The sequence below is a fragment of the Rhipicephalus sanguineus genome, chromosome 5 (assembly GCF_013339695.2).
Source record: "Rhipicephalus sanguineus isolate Rsan-2018 chromosome 5, BIME_Rsan_1.4, whole genome shotgun sequence".
Lineage (NCBI taxonomy): Eukaryota > Metazoa > Arthropoda > Arachnida > Ixodida > Ixodidae > Rhipicephalus > Rhipicephalus sanguineus.
This window is the reverse complement of record NC_051180.1, coordinates 131,779,805-131,795,383: the sequence shown is the minus strand read 5'-3', so window position 1 is coordinate 131,795,383 and position 15,579 is coordinate 131,779,805.

Below are 15,579 nucleotides of genomic sequence, written 5' to 3'. Positions count from 1 at the left end.
CGCAGTTTATGGAACAGAGACGCGTCTCTTTACCGGCCGGGCATCACGAAACATTGTTCCTACTCCAGCAACTGTTAGACTGTACAAGATGTGCAGAAGATTTTGCGCCTGTTATACAGAGGAACACGTTCGATCACCACGTTATGTCAACTTTGCTCTTGACTGTACGTAGTTTGATATAGCCTTATTTGCGTTTGCAGCGGACGCAGTCCTCGTTACATTCACTGACGCTGCCAGACCTGTGCCCAAAAATAGCGTCCGCGTTTTATAACACGATTTTTTTCGGAACCGATGGCATAGCGTTTTTAGTGTTATCCGCCATGGGAACAGGGAGACATAAATGTGTTCTTGATAGTAACTCGTAACGTAGCGTATAATTAGCAAGACCGGAGTACTCCGCTTCGAATAATACCAGTCAATTCAGACGCCGCAAGAGGCAGCATCTCTTATCGGTTATCCTAACCAGCTGTAAAGTCTGTCTCATCATTCTTGATTGTGGCAGCCACTCCTTAAACAAGTCACGTGTGTCGTGCGAGTGCTCTTGACACCCCTGAAAGCACTGCGATATTTTTAGGGCTAAGCTTTCATTGGTCAATTTATTTTAAAGAAGAGATGGCAATTCAGAACAAAGTGACTTCCTGAGCCAATTATGCAGCAGATTTTGTGTTACGTGCCAAGAAGGAAGGATTAGCAGTCTCAATTTACACATTAAAGACATTTTAGAACAAATTGCACACTTTCTGGGAAATTCACAGCACATAAACATACCTGCTAATTTCGTTAACTCGTATGCTTAATATGATACACAATAAACCAAAGAAAAAGACGCTGAGTAAATAAAAATTTTAGACCACGTGATTTGCATCACATTTTGGCACACTTATTGTAGGTGTAACTCAGGGTAAAATGAAACAAATTTATCAACCTGAGAAATGAAGAATAAAACAAAAATTTTTGTGTCTAACAGCCTTATCCAGAGGTGGTCGAAAGAGCTGAGGCATTATTTCTTATGTTATAATCAGTGGCGGTGCAACAAAATTATTGCTCCGAATCATTCGATTATACTTCACCGTTTTACCCATTTTTTTGTGTGTACCTGGATTATAAATTAAGTAGTGCGCTCGATTGCTACCGCTTCCTACACGACCTACATTTTAATGGTCTTCTCTATTTAAGATTTTTTTATCAGACCATCCATAGATATATACCGCCCCCCCCCCTTTCTTCGATTTCATTTCAACTTAACGTACACGATCTTAAGCTCTTCGTGGGATAGCTTAATTCCCTACGCACGGAAATCCCACAAATGTGTACTACTCTTGTTTTTTTTTATTTGATCCACTTGGAAGTGCACGAAAACCCTCTCGACACTATCGTGTTAACTCTTTATCTCCAACCTGCAAACATGCTCAGGAATGGAAAGTCCATCCATATGTTTTACAACCATAAACATATATTATTACAGCTGTACATTGAATTTGTGAGTCAATGATGCAATTAAAAATTATATGCTTCTTTATTCATTACATTCCCCATAATATTGCTTCTAAGTACTTGTTGATACAATATCTTATTATGCTCCCTACAGCGGAAGACGAAAGAGGTGTGGGATAGAAGTCCACAAAAGGTTATGCGGAAAAGATGTCTCGTTTAACTGTAGTAGACCGCGTTTAGCACTTGCTCTCATGGACTTAGTATGGGGCATGTTTGTGGGCAGGGTCTGTACGAGTTTCACTTCTCAATTAATTCTCTGAATAGGACAAATGAATGCAATTGAATACCGCGACATCATTTTTCATGATGTCCTTTGCAAGATAATTTAAAAAAATGTGCTCCACGGAGCTATAATTGAACACTATGGGGTAAGCAACGTTCACTTCAATTGAAATTATCGATTCGTAAACACCATAGAATAGCATAGTGTAGCGATACTAATCACGTTTCCACAGATGGGCACGAACATAGAGAGAAATTTGTTGAACACAATAATAACGGGGCAGAGATTGATCGAGTATCGCAGGTGTCTCTCTGTTTCCACAAAAATATAAAAAAACAGCTCCACAATCGTTTTTCTTGCGAAAAGAATCTCGCCACGTGGAGAGAACACAATATGCAATGACCGTTATGGTCGAACTCATTTGCATGTTCACATCTCTGGCACGTGCTGTCGGACTGGGAAAACGTCATGATTTTTTCTTCTTTTCACTCATTTCTATCTCTAACGGTGGCTGACAAAATGAATCCTCACTTGCGGACACTCCTTTAGACGCGCCTTTTCTCTTCTATAACATTTTTTTTCTTTTCTTTTTTAAGTAAGCTCATATGCATCATTTCGCGTTGCTGTAGTCAGTAACACATCGCTGGTGGCAGAACACAATCGTGCGAGGTTGTTTGCATATGTCAAAAAGCAGACACACTGGAGGACGACGGGGAAGAGATGGCCCATTCCGTGCCAGATGGAGACCGACGAGACAAAGATGCCTGCTGTCTGGTCGCAGAAGCACTCCCACTGAGTCAGAATCATTAGATAGCGTCTGCAAACCGCAAAACACGAGGTGGCAGGTTAGCCAAAATATACCGTTTGAACGACGCGCGAGGCGACCGTTGTTCAAAATAAATTGTTACCGAAGACCACCTTGGCAGCACGTATACCATCTGTCCGTCACAGCGTTTCGCTCTTTAGTTTCTATTTTAAAGACTTTCCGCTGGAGAACGAATTGTGAAAGTGGTCGTATAGCCCTTTTTTAGACAACGGCGCACTTTCTTTTGCGTTTCTGCAAGTCTTGCTCATTTCCAGCTGATGAGTCATGCACCATTTCGACAGCTGGAGATGAACAGGAGGTCCCCTGACAAGCCGACACAGAGGAAATGGCAGTAATGTGTGCTTTACACTACCAATTTCATTACCACGGTTCCAAGAGTCAGCATAACCATGAGACACGTTATTGAAGGGAAACGTTCACAAGGGAAGGCGAAGCATTGAACACAATATGAAGACTGAACGAGGCTCCAACCTCTTATCACAGTATTATTAGCACGCAGAGCCGCCATGTTGGCGCTAAGCATCCCAGAATGCCAGTATTATATCCCAGTGCCACCACTCGAGTTGCAGAACCGCACATGTAGGATACACCTTTTACGACAGTTCCCATGCACTTCGATTTATCCTAACATCGATCCAGGAACCCCGGCTTGACAAAATGACCCAGATCTCTGTTGACTCACAGATTTTGTTAGCAATATCTACAAAAACCAATATGTCCGCAGCAACAAGTTTTATTCTAGCAGGCTAGATGGAATCCAGGCCTCGTTCCGTAACCTTAGGGGAAGAAATGACATTAAAAACTTCTTCTGAAGAAACCGCACGAACAAAAAAGAGCGACGGCAACGTGGAAGATGGGCCGGCACACTAGGTGAAAGAGCATTTTGGCACGCGGCAAAATGATCACTGAAAACGTATGATACATCACCCTCGTTAGTGAATTCCTTATCGTTGTAATTTGTTTTTAATACCGGCATCGGACTCTAATCTTAAGAAATTGTTTAATGAGCTCCCAATGACGCCAGGTAATTGTCCCGTTCTCAATTATCCGTCCATCAGAATATTCCGGTTTTGCACGCTTGAGGGTGCCGGAAAGAATGTTGCTATAATTTTTAAATCTAGCTCGCAAAGCTGCGTTGAAAAGTTGCAATTTCACCGTTTTGTGAAGATTATTTTTCTGTATTATTGATCGCAGTAGTACATTTGTAATCCGTGGATTCCTAGGAGACGAGGGTGTGTGCTTAAGGGACACGTGGGTTGTGCAGTCATTAATTTAATTTGCTTTAAGTCAAAAGCCTTATATGCGTCACTAAACATGAACTTTGACCGTTGGCAGCCCGCATCATCGGCGGCGAATCACGTCCTGTGGCGTCGGGGACGAGTGGTACAAAAATTATCATCACGTGATGACGTCACAGATCGCAAAAAATTGTATTGTCATCATGACGTCACAAATTCTGTGGTGACGCCATGTGACGCAACGCCACATAATGCCGTTTTAGCGTTCTCCTTTGGGCGGCGAAGAAAACCGGAGACCGCGTGACTTCAAGAGAATAAAATAAAGAGGGCGCTTCGCAGTGGCACGTGAAGCGACGGCTCGTGCTCTGTCTCAGCCGTCTCGTTCCTTGGCTCCTGCGGCATAAGCTTACACCGTCATCACTTCACATCGTAGCTTGGTCAAAGGCGGTCTGATCACAGAGGCAGTGCAAAACCACGTGAGGTTCCTCCGATCCAGGAGGCAGTGTGAGACCACGCTAGGTGCACAAAAATTTCGGAGGGTGGCAGGGCAAGATAAATACATCTAGGGAGCCTACATGACCGGGAGGCCATGTAGGCTGTCTAATACATCGACTGCGAATAAAAAGAAGATGGCTTTCACATTCGAGTCGTCTTATATGAATGCACAAGGGACCCTGTGATATTTTGGTTGACAGAAATATCGAATGTGCCTTCTCAGGACATTTTTTTTTTCGAAAAACATTTTCCAGCATGTGTCGTGCACTTTTCGTGCAAAACATGATTCGTTTAAGGAACTTTTCGTATATGGGCAGTGCTGCGTACGTTTTCCGGCATTAGGAACGAAGAACAGGGGATAATGATCTGTTGTGAAATAATCTTTGACTACGGTAGTGCACTCACAAGATGAGGACGAAAATATGTGGTCTATTAACCTGCAAGAACCAACAGTGTCTCGCCTTGTTGGAACATGATTTAAAGAAGGGAAACCGAAGCTAAATCAACATTTGATATAATCAGAACATGGCTGATAGTTGAGATTAAGTATGCTTATGTTGAGTTCACCGCAAATGATGGTTCTTATTTTCATTGGTTAAGACGGCGAGTATTTCTTCTAGCTGGGAACGTAAGTCCAAATACGATGATGACGGGGATGATAAATGGATGCCTGTTATTTAACTTGGTAAGACACTGCGGTCGAACTCTAACCAGACAGACTCGCACAATAAATTGCGGAATGAAAGATCGTGATGACCAGTGTACGCAATAGATGAATTCACAAAAATAGGAGATCCACCACTTCTTTGAATCCCACGGAAACAATGCTGACTGATGTACATTGAAAAATGAAATAGATTGCCATCTATTTGTGTTAGATATGTTTCGAACAGAAAGATGATAGCAAAGATATGGTCAAATGGGGAAAGAAAGTTGAGCAAATCATCGCGAGGCTTTTGGAGACTACGAATATTACAGTGATATAATAAAATTTTAGGTGGTTTATCGTGCAGTAATGCTTTTGTTTTATCACACGAAAACATGCCTAAGTTCATGCTAGGAACTCAAAGGAAAGCATGTGCAGGCGCACTGATTATGCAAATATGGCCAGATTGTTTACGCTGATGATGCGATAAACACGACTATCTTCAGTCTTTCTGGCTTTGATTGCACTATTTTCGGTCCAGAGGAATGGCCACCCTTTAGTCTTCTTGAGTTCAAGAACTTGCGCGAAAAGTATCTTGTTCTCTGGCGTGACATGATCATTCACAAAAGGTGAGTCACCAGTGTCAATATCAAAGGGGACAACAGGACAGCCGCATTTTTGACCAATAGCTTGTATTACAGCCAGGCGGTGTTTTCACCTTCCGTTACTGGAACACCTTTATTTTCTGCTTTATTCAGGTGGGAACACTGATCGAGTGACGTGATACGCTAAGAGAGCCCCGCGTTTTCATCCTTCAAAAACGTATTTCCCTTAAAGATGGGTTCATTCTGAAATTTCACGGATTAATACATACCATTAAGTATGCTAAGACTTTCTTGCATTGGTGTCATTTTAGCCCGAAGTGTTGCAATTTTTTCGCTAGCTCAGCACAAGACGGAATCTTGTAACACGCGCGAGACACTGATGACAACAGAGAAGCGGATAAGAACGATTAGTAAATGCACAAGTTTATGTGACAAACATGTACGACGTGTCAGGACGAAATTAGTTCCTTTCTCGCTTCCGCAACCATCGCTGCCAAATGACGGGCTGACGCCCGGATTCCCGCTTTTGTAGGCAATCCAGTAGATGAGTTCGCTCCGGCAGGCGTCACTTGACTTCGCCAGAATGTTGATAGCAGCAGGCGCGAGTTGTGACGTGAACCGAATAGGTGACGTCACTTCGGCCGATGCCAATTGAAGCGACCCGACCGTCCCTACTGAAACGTTCCGTATGCCATTCCAATAATTCCATATGTTTTCATACGGAGTCCATATGTTTTCCGTATATTTTCCATGTGTTTTCCATATATTTCCGTAAGATTCTTACGGAAACATAAGGAATTATTGGAATGGCATATGGAACGTTTCAGTAGGGGTAGATGGCAGCAGGTGTGAATTTCAACCTGTACGAAGTGTCAGGACGAAATTGCTTGCTCGCTGCCGCGACCCTTGCTGTCAAACTCCTATTGTGAGAGGAATACAGAGTTAAACAGAGTTGTTGACAGAAACAGAATACAGAGTTGTTGACACGCAAACTCGTCATCCTCAAGAAACGGCAGCGTCTCGATCCTTTGGCACCGCTGGAGCGAAATGCTGAAGTCCGGGGAAGCATGAGCGAGTACCTACATGTAGGGTTTTTTGCTCGTGCAGGCCACGTCCACCACAGGGACTATTCCTCCCTTGCAGCTGTTCGCCGTTCCTCCTCGAAGCCGACTGGGGATGAACAAGTTGACGCGGCATCGAGTTGCTTTAGCCACGACTCTCACCGATAGTCTTCGGTGGCCCACGACAGCAGTTGAACGCCGCGTGTAATGTCATCGACGGATCTTCTCAGTGGACAAGTGGTCCACGGTTCTTGATCGGAGGCTTCCAGCAAGCCCTGGGTTACCAAGACAGAGCCTACTGCAAGTTACTGTGACGAAATACTCCAGGAATATGTGCAAGAACATCTGTACGTGGAGTTTACGGCTGTGCGCCGCCCTGGGTGTTGTGTGAAAGGCAAAATTCCTAAATTTATGTGTTGTGACATTATTGCGATGCCTCCTGCTGGTGCGTATGGCAGAGGTAGACATTCTGGATGCATATCTAAACACATGAAGTCTGTACCTTGTTTCTTTTTCAAGCTATTCAGATTTACGGTAGAGAATCCTGTTTAGCTGCTGCTTTGTTTAAGCAAAAATATAAGGAAATAAGTTTGAGTTCTTTCATGTCTAATACCATTTGGTTCTTGTACTACGTGGCGCCTCCTTTTTAGTTAGAAATTGGCCATTTTGCATCTGACTGTCGTGATCCGTTAGCCTCAACTATGAGAAGTACAGAGATAGTGTGCCTTGTTGTACGCTTTGGGATGGGTTTAGTGTCTTCTATTTTTCGCCGCACGGCTTAAGTTGAGTTGTTGTCACATATAATCCTTTGGAGAATTTCGTGCATCAGATGCTCTGAAGGCTGGGGAAGAATTGTGTACGTGTGAATGTAGCCTGGTAGTAACTGCTGAAACCAGTTATAGAGTCGTTTCGTTTTCCCCTGCAACATGTTTCCGGATTGAGTTATATAGAATTACAACTTATGTATTGACAATGTAATGTATGTTTTTCTCTAGAACACTTCTTTTAGAATAACAGAGAGCTGAGCTAGTTGGTAAGTATTCATTCTAAAAATACAGGGCGTGCAAACACGGACACAAGAAAGAAGTCAGACTTCTTTCTTGTGTCCGTGTTTTCACGCCCTGTCTTTTTAGAATCTATAGAACAAGTTACTTTAGAGGTAGACTGACTTTTAGAGCGAAAGCCTTAGGTGCCTCATAAATGATAAATTTGACCGTCAGCGTCGGCGCCCCGCAGTGTCGGCGACGAATGAAGCACAAATCGTCGTCTCGTTATGACGTCATCATATGACTTCTCGATGACGTCAGAGATCGCCAAATTCCATGATGTCAATATGACGTCATCGTGGTGTCACTGAGATGTCACGTGACGTAACACCACATGATGACGTCATCACATGACATAGTAGCTTGTTCAAACAAGGCCCGATCACGGAGGCAACGCAAAACCAGGTCAGGTGCCTCCTATCTTCGATGCATTGCAAAGCCACGTTAGGTGCACAAAGCTTTTGAAGGGTGGCGGGGCTGGATCAAGACATCGACGGCTTTGCCTTGGAGTCGTCCTAAGTAAATACACAAGGAACCTCGTGAGTATTTCTCCATTCGCCTACTTCCTGAGGTTTCTTTTGGGCACAATGTATATTGTATTTCCAGATTTACAGTTTACACGATTTAAAGTAATGTATGCCCATGAAACAACTTTAAGTCGCTATATATTATCCGAAAAGCTTTATTAGCGAAATAATATATTGTGTAACTTCAATAAACCCTTTCTTTGCGCTTCCGATATTTAGTACCAATATTTCGGCATCGTCATGTTTTTTGTATACATATTTTACGTGTATGTTAAAATTCCAGCATTGTTTTGTTTAAAGCGACAACGTACCTAGAACTCGGTGCCTAAATCAACCTCCACTTTTTCTTTATAATGTAAACTGCGATAATAATCGATTATTAATACATATGCACACATCGCATTCGGTTATTGAACATGCTTCAGCGATGTTTTGGTGTCTTCGGGAAGTATTAGAAATTTTTTTGCAGGTGTTGATATAATTCTATACTTAGGAGATTCTAATAAAGGTGGTGTATTCTCTGTTTCTATAAAAGCTCTATTTACTTCTTAGCTGAGACTAATACCCCTGCCACACGAGGCAACTTAAGTGCACTTTGAGGGAGTGCACTTCGCCGCTAGTGCCATTCACACGCTGTCACACGGGAACGTTTAGTGACACTCGCTGCAAAGCGCACTTGCCGGCGAGTGCGTTCGCCAAAACTCACTTCACCGAGACGGAGTGTCTAGCCTCGATAGCAGTGGCTCGAAAATAAATAAATTATTATCAGAAGCCGAGTTCATAGCATTTTTGAAGTATCGTTTTCTTTATTAGAAATATACTTATGCATTAAACTATAATACAAAAAACTACTTTGCTATTCTCGTTCTCGGGCAGTTTACAGCCCCGACTGCCAGGGGCATGCCCAGCGCACGCCCTGCAATGGCTGCAGCCGCCGCGTTTGTACGTAAATTTTATTTTAAGGGCTGGCTATAGCTGTAACTCAGTATTACTTAAGAAACATTGCCTGAAATAACAAATACCAGTTGTGCTACTTAAGTGCCCATCGCCATTACAATCATTTCCAAAGTGCACTTCCCTTTCTCGTGTAGCAGCACACTGCCAAAGTGGCATTCTGGGGGCGTAAGTGCACTCGCTCAAAATGACACTAAACTTGCCAGTGTGACCGGGGTATAAATCTGTGACAATTATAGCAGGTACACGATACACTCGCTCCACTGATCACAGTTATCTCCTCTCTAATGTTTTTATTCTATTTGGGACCTGCACTTACGTTAGAAAAGAATATACCTAGAAGAGCTCATTTTGAAAATTATCTGGGGAAGTTTGAGGCTGCCATGGTGGAAACTTGACTTAAACAGCAGTTTAGTATTGAGTTGAACATGTGTCGTGTGCTGCGTTACATAACTTTGAAGCAGTCTATAAAGTCTGCATATTTTCTACATGCGAATGCAGCGAAGCAATTTTTCTGGCGATATAACACAATTTCCACAATAACTTTATGCTGGTTATGACATTATTATATTTTCAGCTATATTTATTTACTATTCCCATCTTTATTTCGCCACAGGGTTTCCACACGGTGGGGTATCGACTGCATAAGTAAAAGTTTACACTCTAGCACGAGGATGTCTGCAGACGTAAGACATACACATTCGCTGGTGCCTATTTTCTAATACTATCCACGTAAATGTTTTACAGGCTTTACGTCCATTTGTCTATCCTCGCCTGTCTCTATTATTTTTTAACTGTAATCTCGAAGGGCGATTTTTTGGTTGATTATATGAGTAAATTACTTCGCGTTCAGTTTAAAAGGAGTTTATTGGACATACAGGTATATGCAACATTTAAATACGTAAGCCGCTTTTTCTTCAAAACTTAAAAGCTGTCTAAAGAAAACCATAGGAACCGCACAGCGCTCTCGAGTTTGGCAATTCTAGACTGCTTCAAACCTACACATTGGTATCGGCTACAGAACGTTGTAGGTCGGATTCTTCTCCACGTAATCGAGCCTACATGTGTAGCAACTTGTTGTGGCATGGATATCCGAAGGTACACTGCAAGCAGATGAGCTGTACCTAAATATTATAAAAATTATCATATATATATATATATATATATATATATATATATATATATATATATATATATATATTGTAGCGGTGAAAGAGCAAGGCATCCACCAGTGGGATTATCTCTTGGTGGAAAGGCGCGAGCGCTGATCGCGAGCTGTGGTTGGAGAGCCTGCTTGTTTCTCGCTGGACCTGCGGTCTACCTGCTACCAGAAGTCGTTAATAAACCCCCTTGCAAAGTGGTGGAGGTGCGGGGTACTTAAATCTGGAACTTCGAAGCCGGAAGCTGCCCACTGCGCCGACAATGCCTGATCATACCACCGAGCAAGGCACCGCCCAACAAGGCACGTCTCAGTCGCCACTGGTCATCGTGCCTACCACCCTGCGCCAACGCGATCCTCCCTTCTTCAACGGCACCGAGGGCCAAGATGTGGAAGATTGGCTGCTGTTATTTGAGAAGGTGAGCGCCGACAACAAGTGGGACGACCCCTCGAAATTGGAGTATGTCCCATTCTACCTCAAAGACGTCGCCAGCCTGTGGTTCCACAATCACAGTTCGGAATTTTCCACGTGGGCCGCTTTCAAGACCACCTTGGCAGCTGTGTTTGGTCGCCCCGCAGTACGCAAGCTCCGCGCCGAACAGCGCCTACGCGGACGTGCGCAAAAGCAGCGCGAAAACTTCACCAGCTACATCGAAGATGTCATCGATCTATGCAAGCGCCTGAACCCTGAGATGCCTGAACAAGACAAGATCCGACATATCTTGAAAGGCATCGATGATGATGCTTTTCAAATGTTGCTGGCGAAGGACCCACGTACTGTGTCCGAGCTTGTGACCTTGTGCCAGAGCTTCGAAGAGCTTCGTAAGCAACGCGTCTCAGTTCGGAGGTCTATGACAGCAGACGACTCCCTCGCCGCCTTGACCGTCGGTGGTGATAACACCGTGTTGGCGCAGATAAAACAATATGTACGCGAAGAAGTGGCTCGACAGCTCTCGTGCCTGTCGTATTTGCCGACCACCGAAGTGCCCACCAACTGCCTATCGCCGACCATCAGACAGGCTATTCAAGAGCAGGTCTCCGAGGCGTTGCCGTTGCCGTCCGCCTCTCCACCGACACCCGTCGCCGCACCAATGACTTATGCAGCTGCCGCAGCAAGGCCGCCGCGTCGTCTGCCAGTATCGCCCCCACAACCTGTGCGACCGTCCACCATGCCATTTTCTGCTACACCGCAGCACTACGGAAATCCCTGGCGCACTGCTGCCAACCGGCCCATCTGCTACGCTTGCGGGATTCCAGGTCACGTTGCACGCCTATGTCGTCGGCGCTTCGCTGTGAACCAGGAGGCACCAAGATATCCCGACTACTCGTTTCGGCCGCCATACCGCGCGCATCACACGCCACCTGACGTTTACGAACGCGACGCGCAAGCTGCTCCCGATACCCAAACCTTCGCTTCTCGACGGTCTGCTTCCCCTTCACCACGTCGTCGTTCTGTGTCACCTATGCGTCGACGACCCACCCCCACTTAGACGGAAAACTGACTGCCGCAGCTCCGGAGGCACGAGCTGCGTCATCGTCTATTCGTGTAAGTCCTCTCCTGTCCCCCGCCAATCTTGTTGATGTAACTGTTGAAGGTGTCCGAGCACTTGCGCTCATCGATAGTGGTGCCGCAATATCCGTGATCAGTCAAAGACTTTGCCGCTCTATCCGTAAAGTAACGACGCTTTCTCCCGTGGTTTCCCTCAGCACTGCGAGCGCACAACAAATTGAGCCCGTTGCGGCATGTACAGCCAAAGTGGTAATTGGAGACGTGTTGTACACCATTGAATTTCTCGTGTTGGCTTCATGTTCCCACGATATCATTCTAGGATGGGATTTCTTATCACGCCATCACGCAGTTGTCGGCTGCGTTCGGGCCGAAGTGGAACTATCTGCGTTTCGTGACGCGCCTTCTGTCGATGTGACCGTAGCTACTGTGACCAACCTTGTCGTCGCGACGGACATTGACCTCCCTCCTTTTAGCGCCGTATATGTTCCTGCATACTGCGCTTCCCTTTCTGACGTTACTGTTCTGTTCACGCCATCTGACATCTTCGGTAGCCGCCACCACACGTCACTGCCATTCGCCGTTCTGGCGCTTCGTCAAGACACCACCGGGATATTTGTTTCTAATCCCCACTCGTGCCCTCTCAATTTGCGCCGCAACGAGACGCTCGGCCACATTCAGCCTATCGATGAAGGCGTTATCGTGCCTCTTGATTTCACCGACACCAAGTTGAATCCAGAGCTGAACGCATTGGTTCCTCACCTTGCTTCGGACAGCGTGTCCTCAGATGCATTTCACCGTTCTATCGACAGCCATCTCGCTCCGGCTCAACGAGAGCAGCTTCTTGCCCTGCTGCATGAGTTCACACGTTCGTTTGACTTCCCCCAAGCGGCGGTAGGCCGAACAAACACCGTTGTTCGCACAATTGACACTTTACTTTAAAGTGGAGTTGGGCGAAAATAAATGAAATATAAATTTAAAAAAAACTATGCCCTGCCTGCACCACCTAAGTATCGCAGGCCAAAATCGATAAATAAGATAAAAGAACAAAATGTACTAAAATTTCTATTAAAAGAAAAAATAGAAAATAAAAAAGTAGCAGTTTGATCCCACCACCTAGCGAAGCCACCTCCAAAGGCATAATTCTCTAGATTACATACTACGGTTTCTCTTCATCTTGACTTACAACTGTTTTGATACAATGGATCTCCGATGAGCTCGTCTTGACTAACAAGTCTTCTATTCTTTTCTTTTCCTGTTGTGTCTCTTGTGTAGGCTTTCCATTCCTCTCTTTGTTGGGTCACACTGTTGGAGAGATGGGTCCGTGTTGAGCTTGTCCTCAATACTCCTTTGCGCCAGCGCCCCTATCGTGTGTCATCAGCGGAGCGTCGTGTCATTACAGAGCAAGTTGACGACATGCTACAGCGCGGAGTCATCAAGCCTTCTTGTAGTCCTTGGTCTTCCCCAGTTGTACTCGTCAAGAAGAAAGATGGTTCCATCCGATTCTGCGTGGACTACAGGCGCCTGAACAAAATTACGAGGAAAGATGTTTACCCTCTTCCCCGCATAGACGACGCCCTCGATTGCCTCCAAGGTGCCGAATTCTTTTCTTCGCTAGACCTGCGTTCGGGTTATTGGCAGGTCCCAATGGCCGAGTCTGATCGCCCGAAAACAGCGTTTGTCACACCGGATGGCCTCTACGAATTTACAGTAATGCCTTTCGGACTTTGTAATGCGCCCGCAACGTTCGAGCGAATGATGGACAGCATTTTACGCGGTCTCAAATGGAAGATATGCTTGTGCTATCTTGACGACATTGTCGTTTTTTCACCCGATTTCACCTCGCATCTCACTCGTCTGCGCAAGATTCTCCAGTGCCTTACCAACGCAAACCTTCAGCTTAACCTGAAGAAATGCCACTTCGGGGCTCAGCAACTCACCATACTTGGTCATGTCGTTTCAAAAGACGGCATCCTACCCGACCCTGACAAACTTCGCGCTGTTGCTGAATTTCCAAAGCCCACTACAGTTAAAGAACTACGGAGCTTTGTGGGCCTGTGCTCGTATTTTCGTCGCTTTGTCCGGAACTTCGCTTCCGTCATCGCCCCGCTCACCAAACTCCTTGCTGGCCCTGCAGATCTTTCGACTTCGACGCAAGCCTGTGACGAATCCTTCACTACTCTGCGCCACCTACTTACTTCGCCGCCCGTCCTGCGCCATTACGACCCAACTGCGCCAATCGAGGTACACACGGACGCCAGTGGCGTTGGCCTTGGTGCAGTACTCGCGCAACGAAAACCTGGTTTTACAGAGTATGTGGTGGCCTATGCCAGCCGTGCCCTCACCAAGGCGGAAGTCAACTACTCTGCAACGGAAAAGGAGTGCCTCGCGATTGTGTGGGCGTTAAACAAGTTTCGCCGCTATTTGTACGCCCAAACTTTCGACGTGGTGACTGACCATCACGCACTCTGTTGGTTGGCGTCGCTGAAAGATCCTTCTGGTCGGTTTGGACGTTGGGCACTTCGCCTACAAGAATTCGACATTCGCGTCGTCTACCGATCGGGGCGAAAGCATTCTGACGCAGATGCTCTCTCACGATCACCCGTGATATCCGATGAAAAGGAAAGCTCAACCATTGACTTCACCCTCACCGCTATTAGCGTCACCGACATGACATCTGAACAGCGAAAGGACCATTGGATTGTCTCTCTCTTGAATATGCTCTCCGACTCATCAACTTCCGGATACCCGAGGGCCCTTCGCCGCCAGGCAACGCATTTCGCGATACGGGATGCCCTACTATACCGTCGCAACTATCAAGTGGCAGGTCGTAAATGGCTGCTCGTCATACCCAGCCATATGCGGTCTGATGTCTGCGCATATTTTCATGCTGAACCGCAACATGCACACGCTGGTGCGCTAAAAACGTATGAGCGGATCCGCCAACGTTACTACTGGCGGGGTATGTACACATTTGTGCGAAAATACATTCGCTCATGTTCCATGTGTCAACAACGTAAGACATTTCCTCATTCACCCGGTCAACTGCAGCCTCTACCATGTCTCTTGCACGCCCATTTGACCGTGTTGGGATTGACCTATACGGCCCACTTCCGTGCTCTGTTGCTGGTAATCGATGGGTGATTGTAGCTGCCGACCATCTGACAAGATACGCCGAAACGGCAGCGCTACCTTCGGCTGGTGCTCGTGACGTTGCCACCTTCATCTTGCATCGGTTCGTCCTTCGTCATGGGGCACCACGGGAGTTACTGAGTGACAGAGGTCGCGTGTTTTTGTCGGAAGTTCTTCAACAGCTTCTTCACTCATGCCGTACAGTGCACCGCACATCAACGACCTACCATCCTCAGACGAACGGCCTAACGGAACGTTTCAACCGCACACTGGGAGACATGCTTACTATGTATATTGATTCTGACCACTCCAATTGGGATGTCATTCTCCCTTTCGTCACGTACGCATACAATACTGCGACACAATCCACAACAGGCTTTTCCCCATTCTTTCTTTTGTATGGCCGCGAGCCATGCAGCACTCTCGACACAATACTGCCGTACAATCCCGATGCCTCGGAATTCAGCCCAGTTTCCGAAATGGCCGAATATGCTGAAGAATGTCGTCAGCTCGCACGGTCATTCACGGCGGATAATCAAGCCCTCCACAAAGTTCGCCATGACCGTGATGTGGCCCCGGACACTTTCCCCGTCGGCTCTCTCGTGTGGCTTCGACTGCGTTTTCACTCTCCTGGCCTGACTCCCAAGTTTGCACCGAAGTTTACCG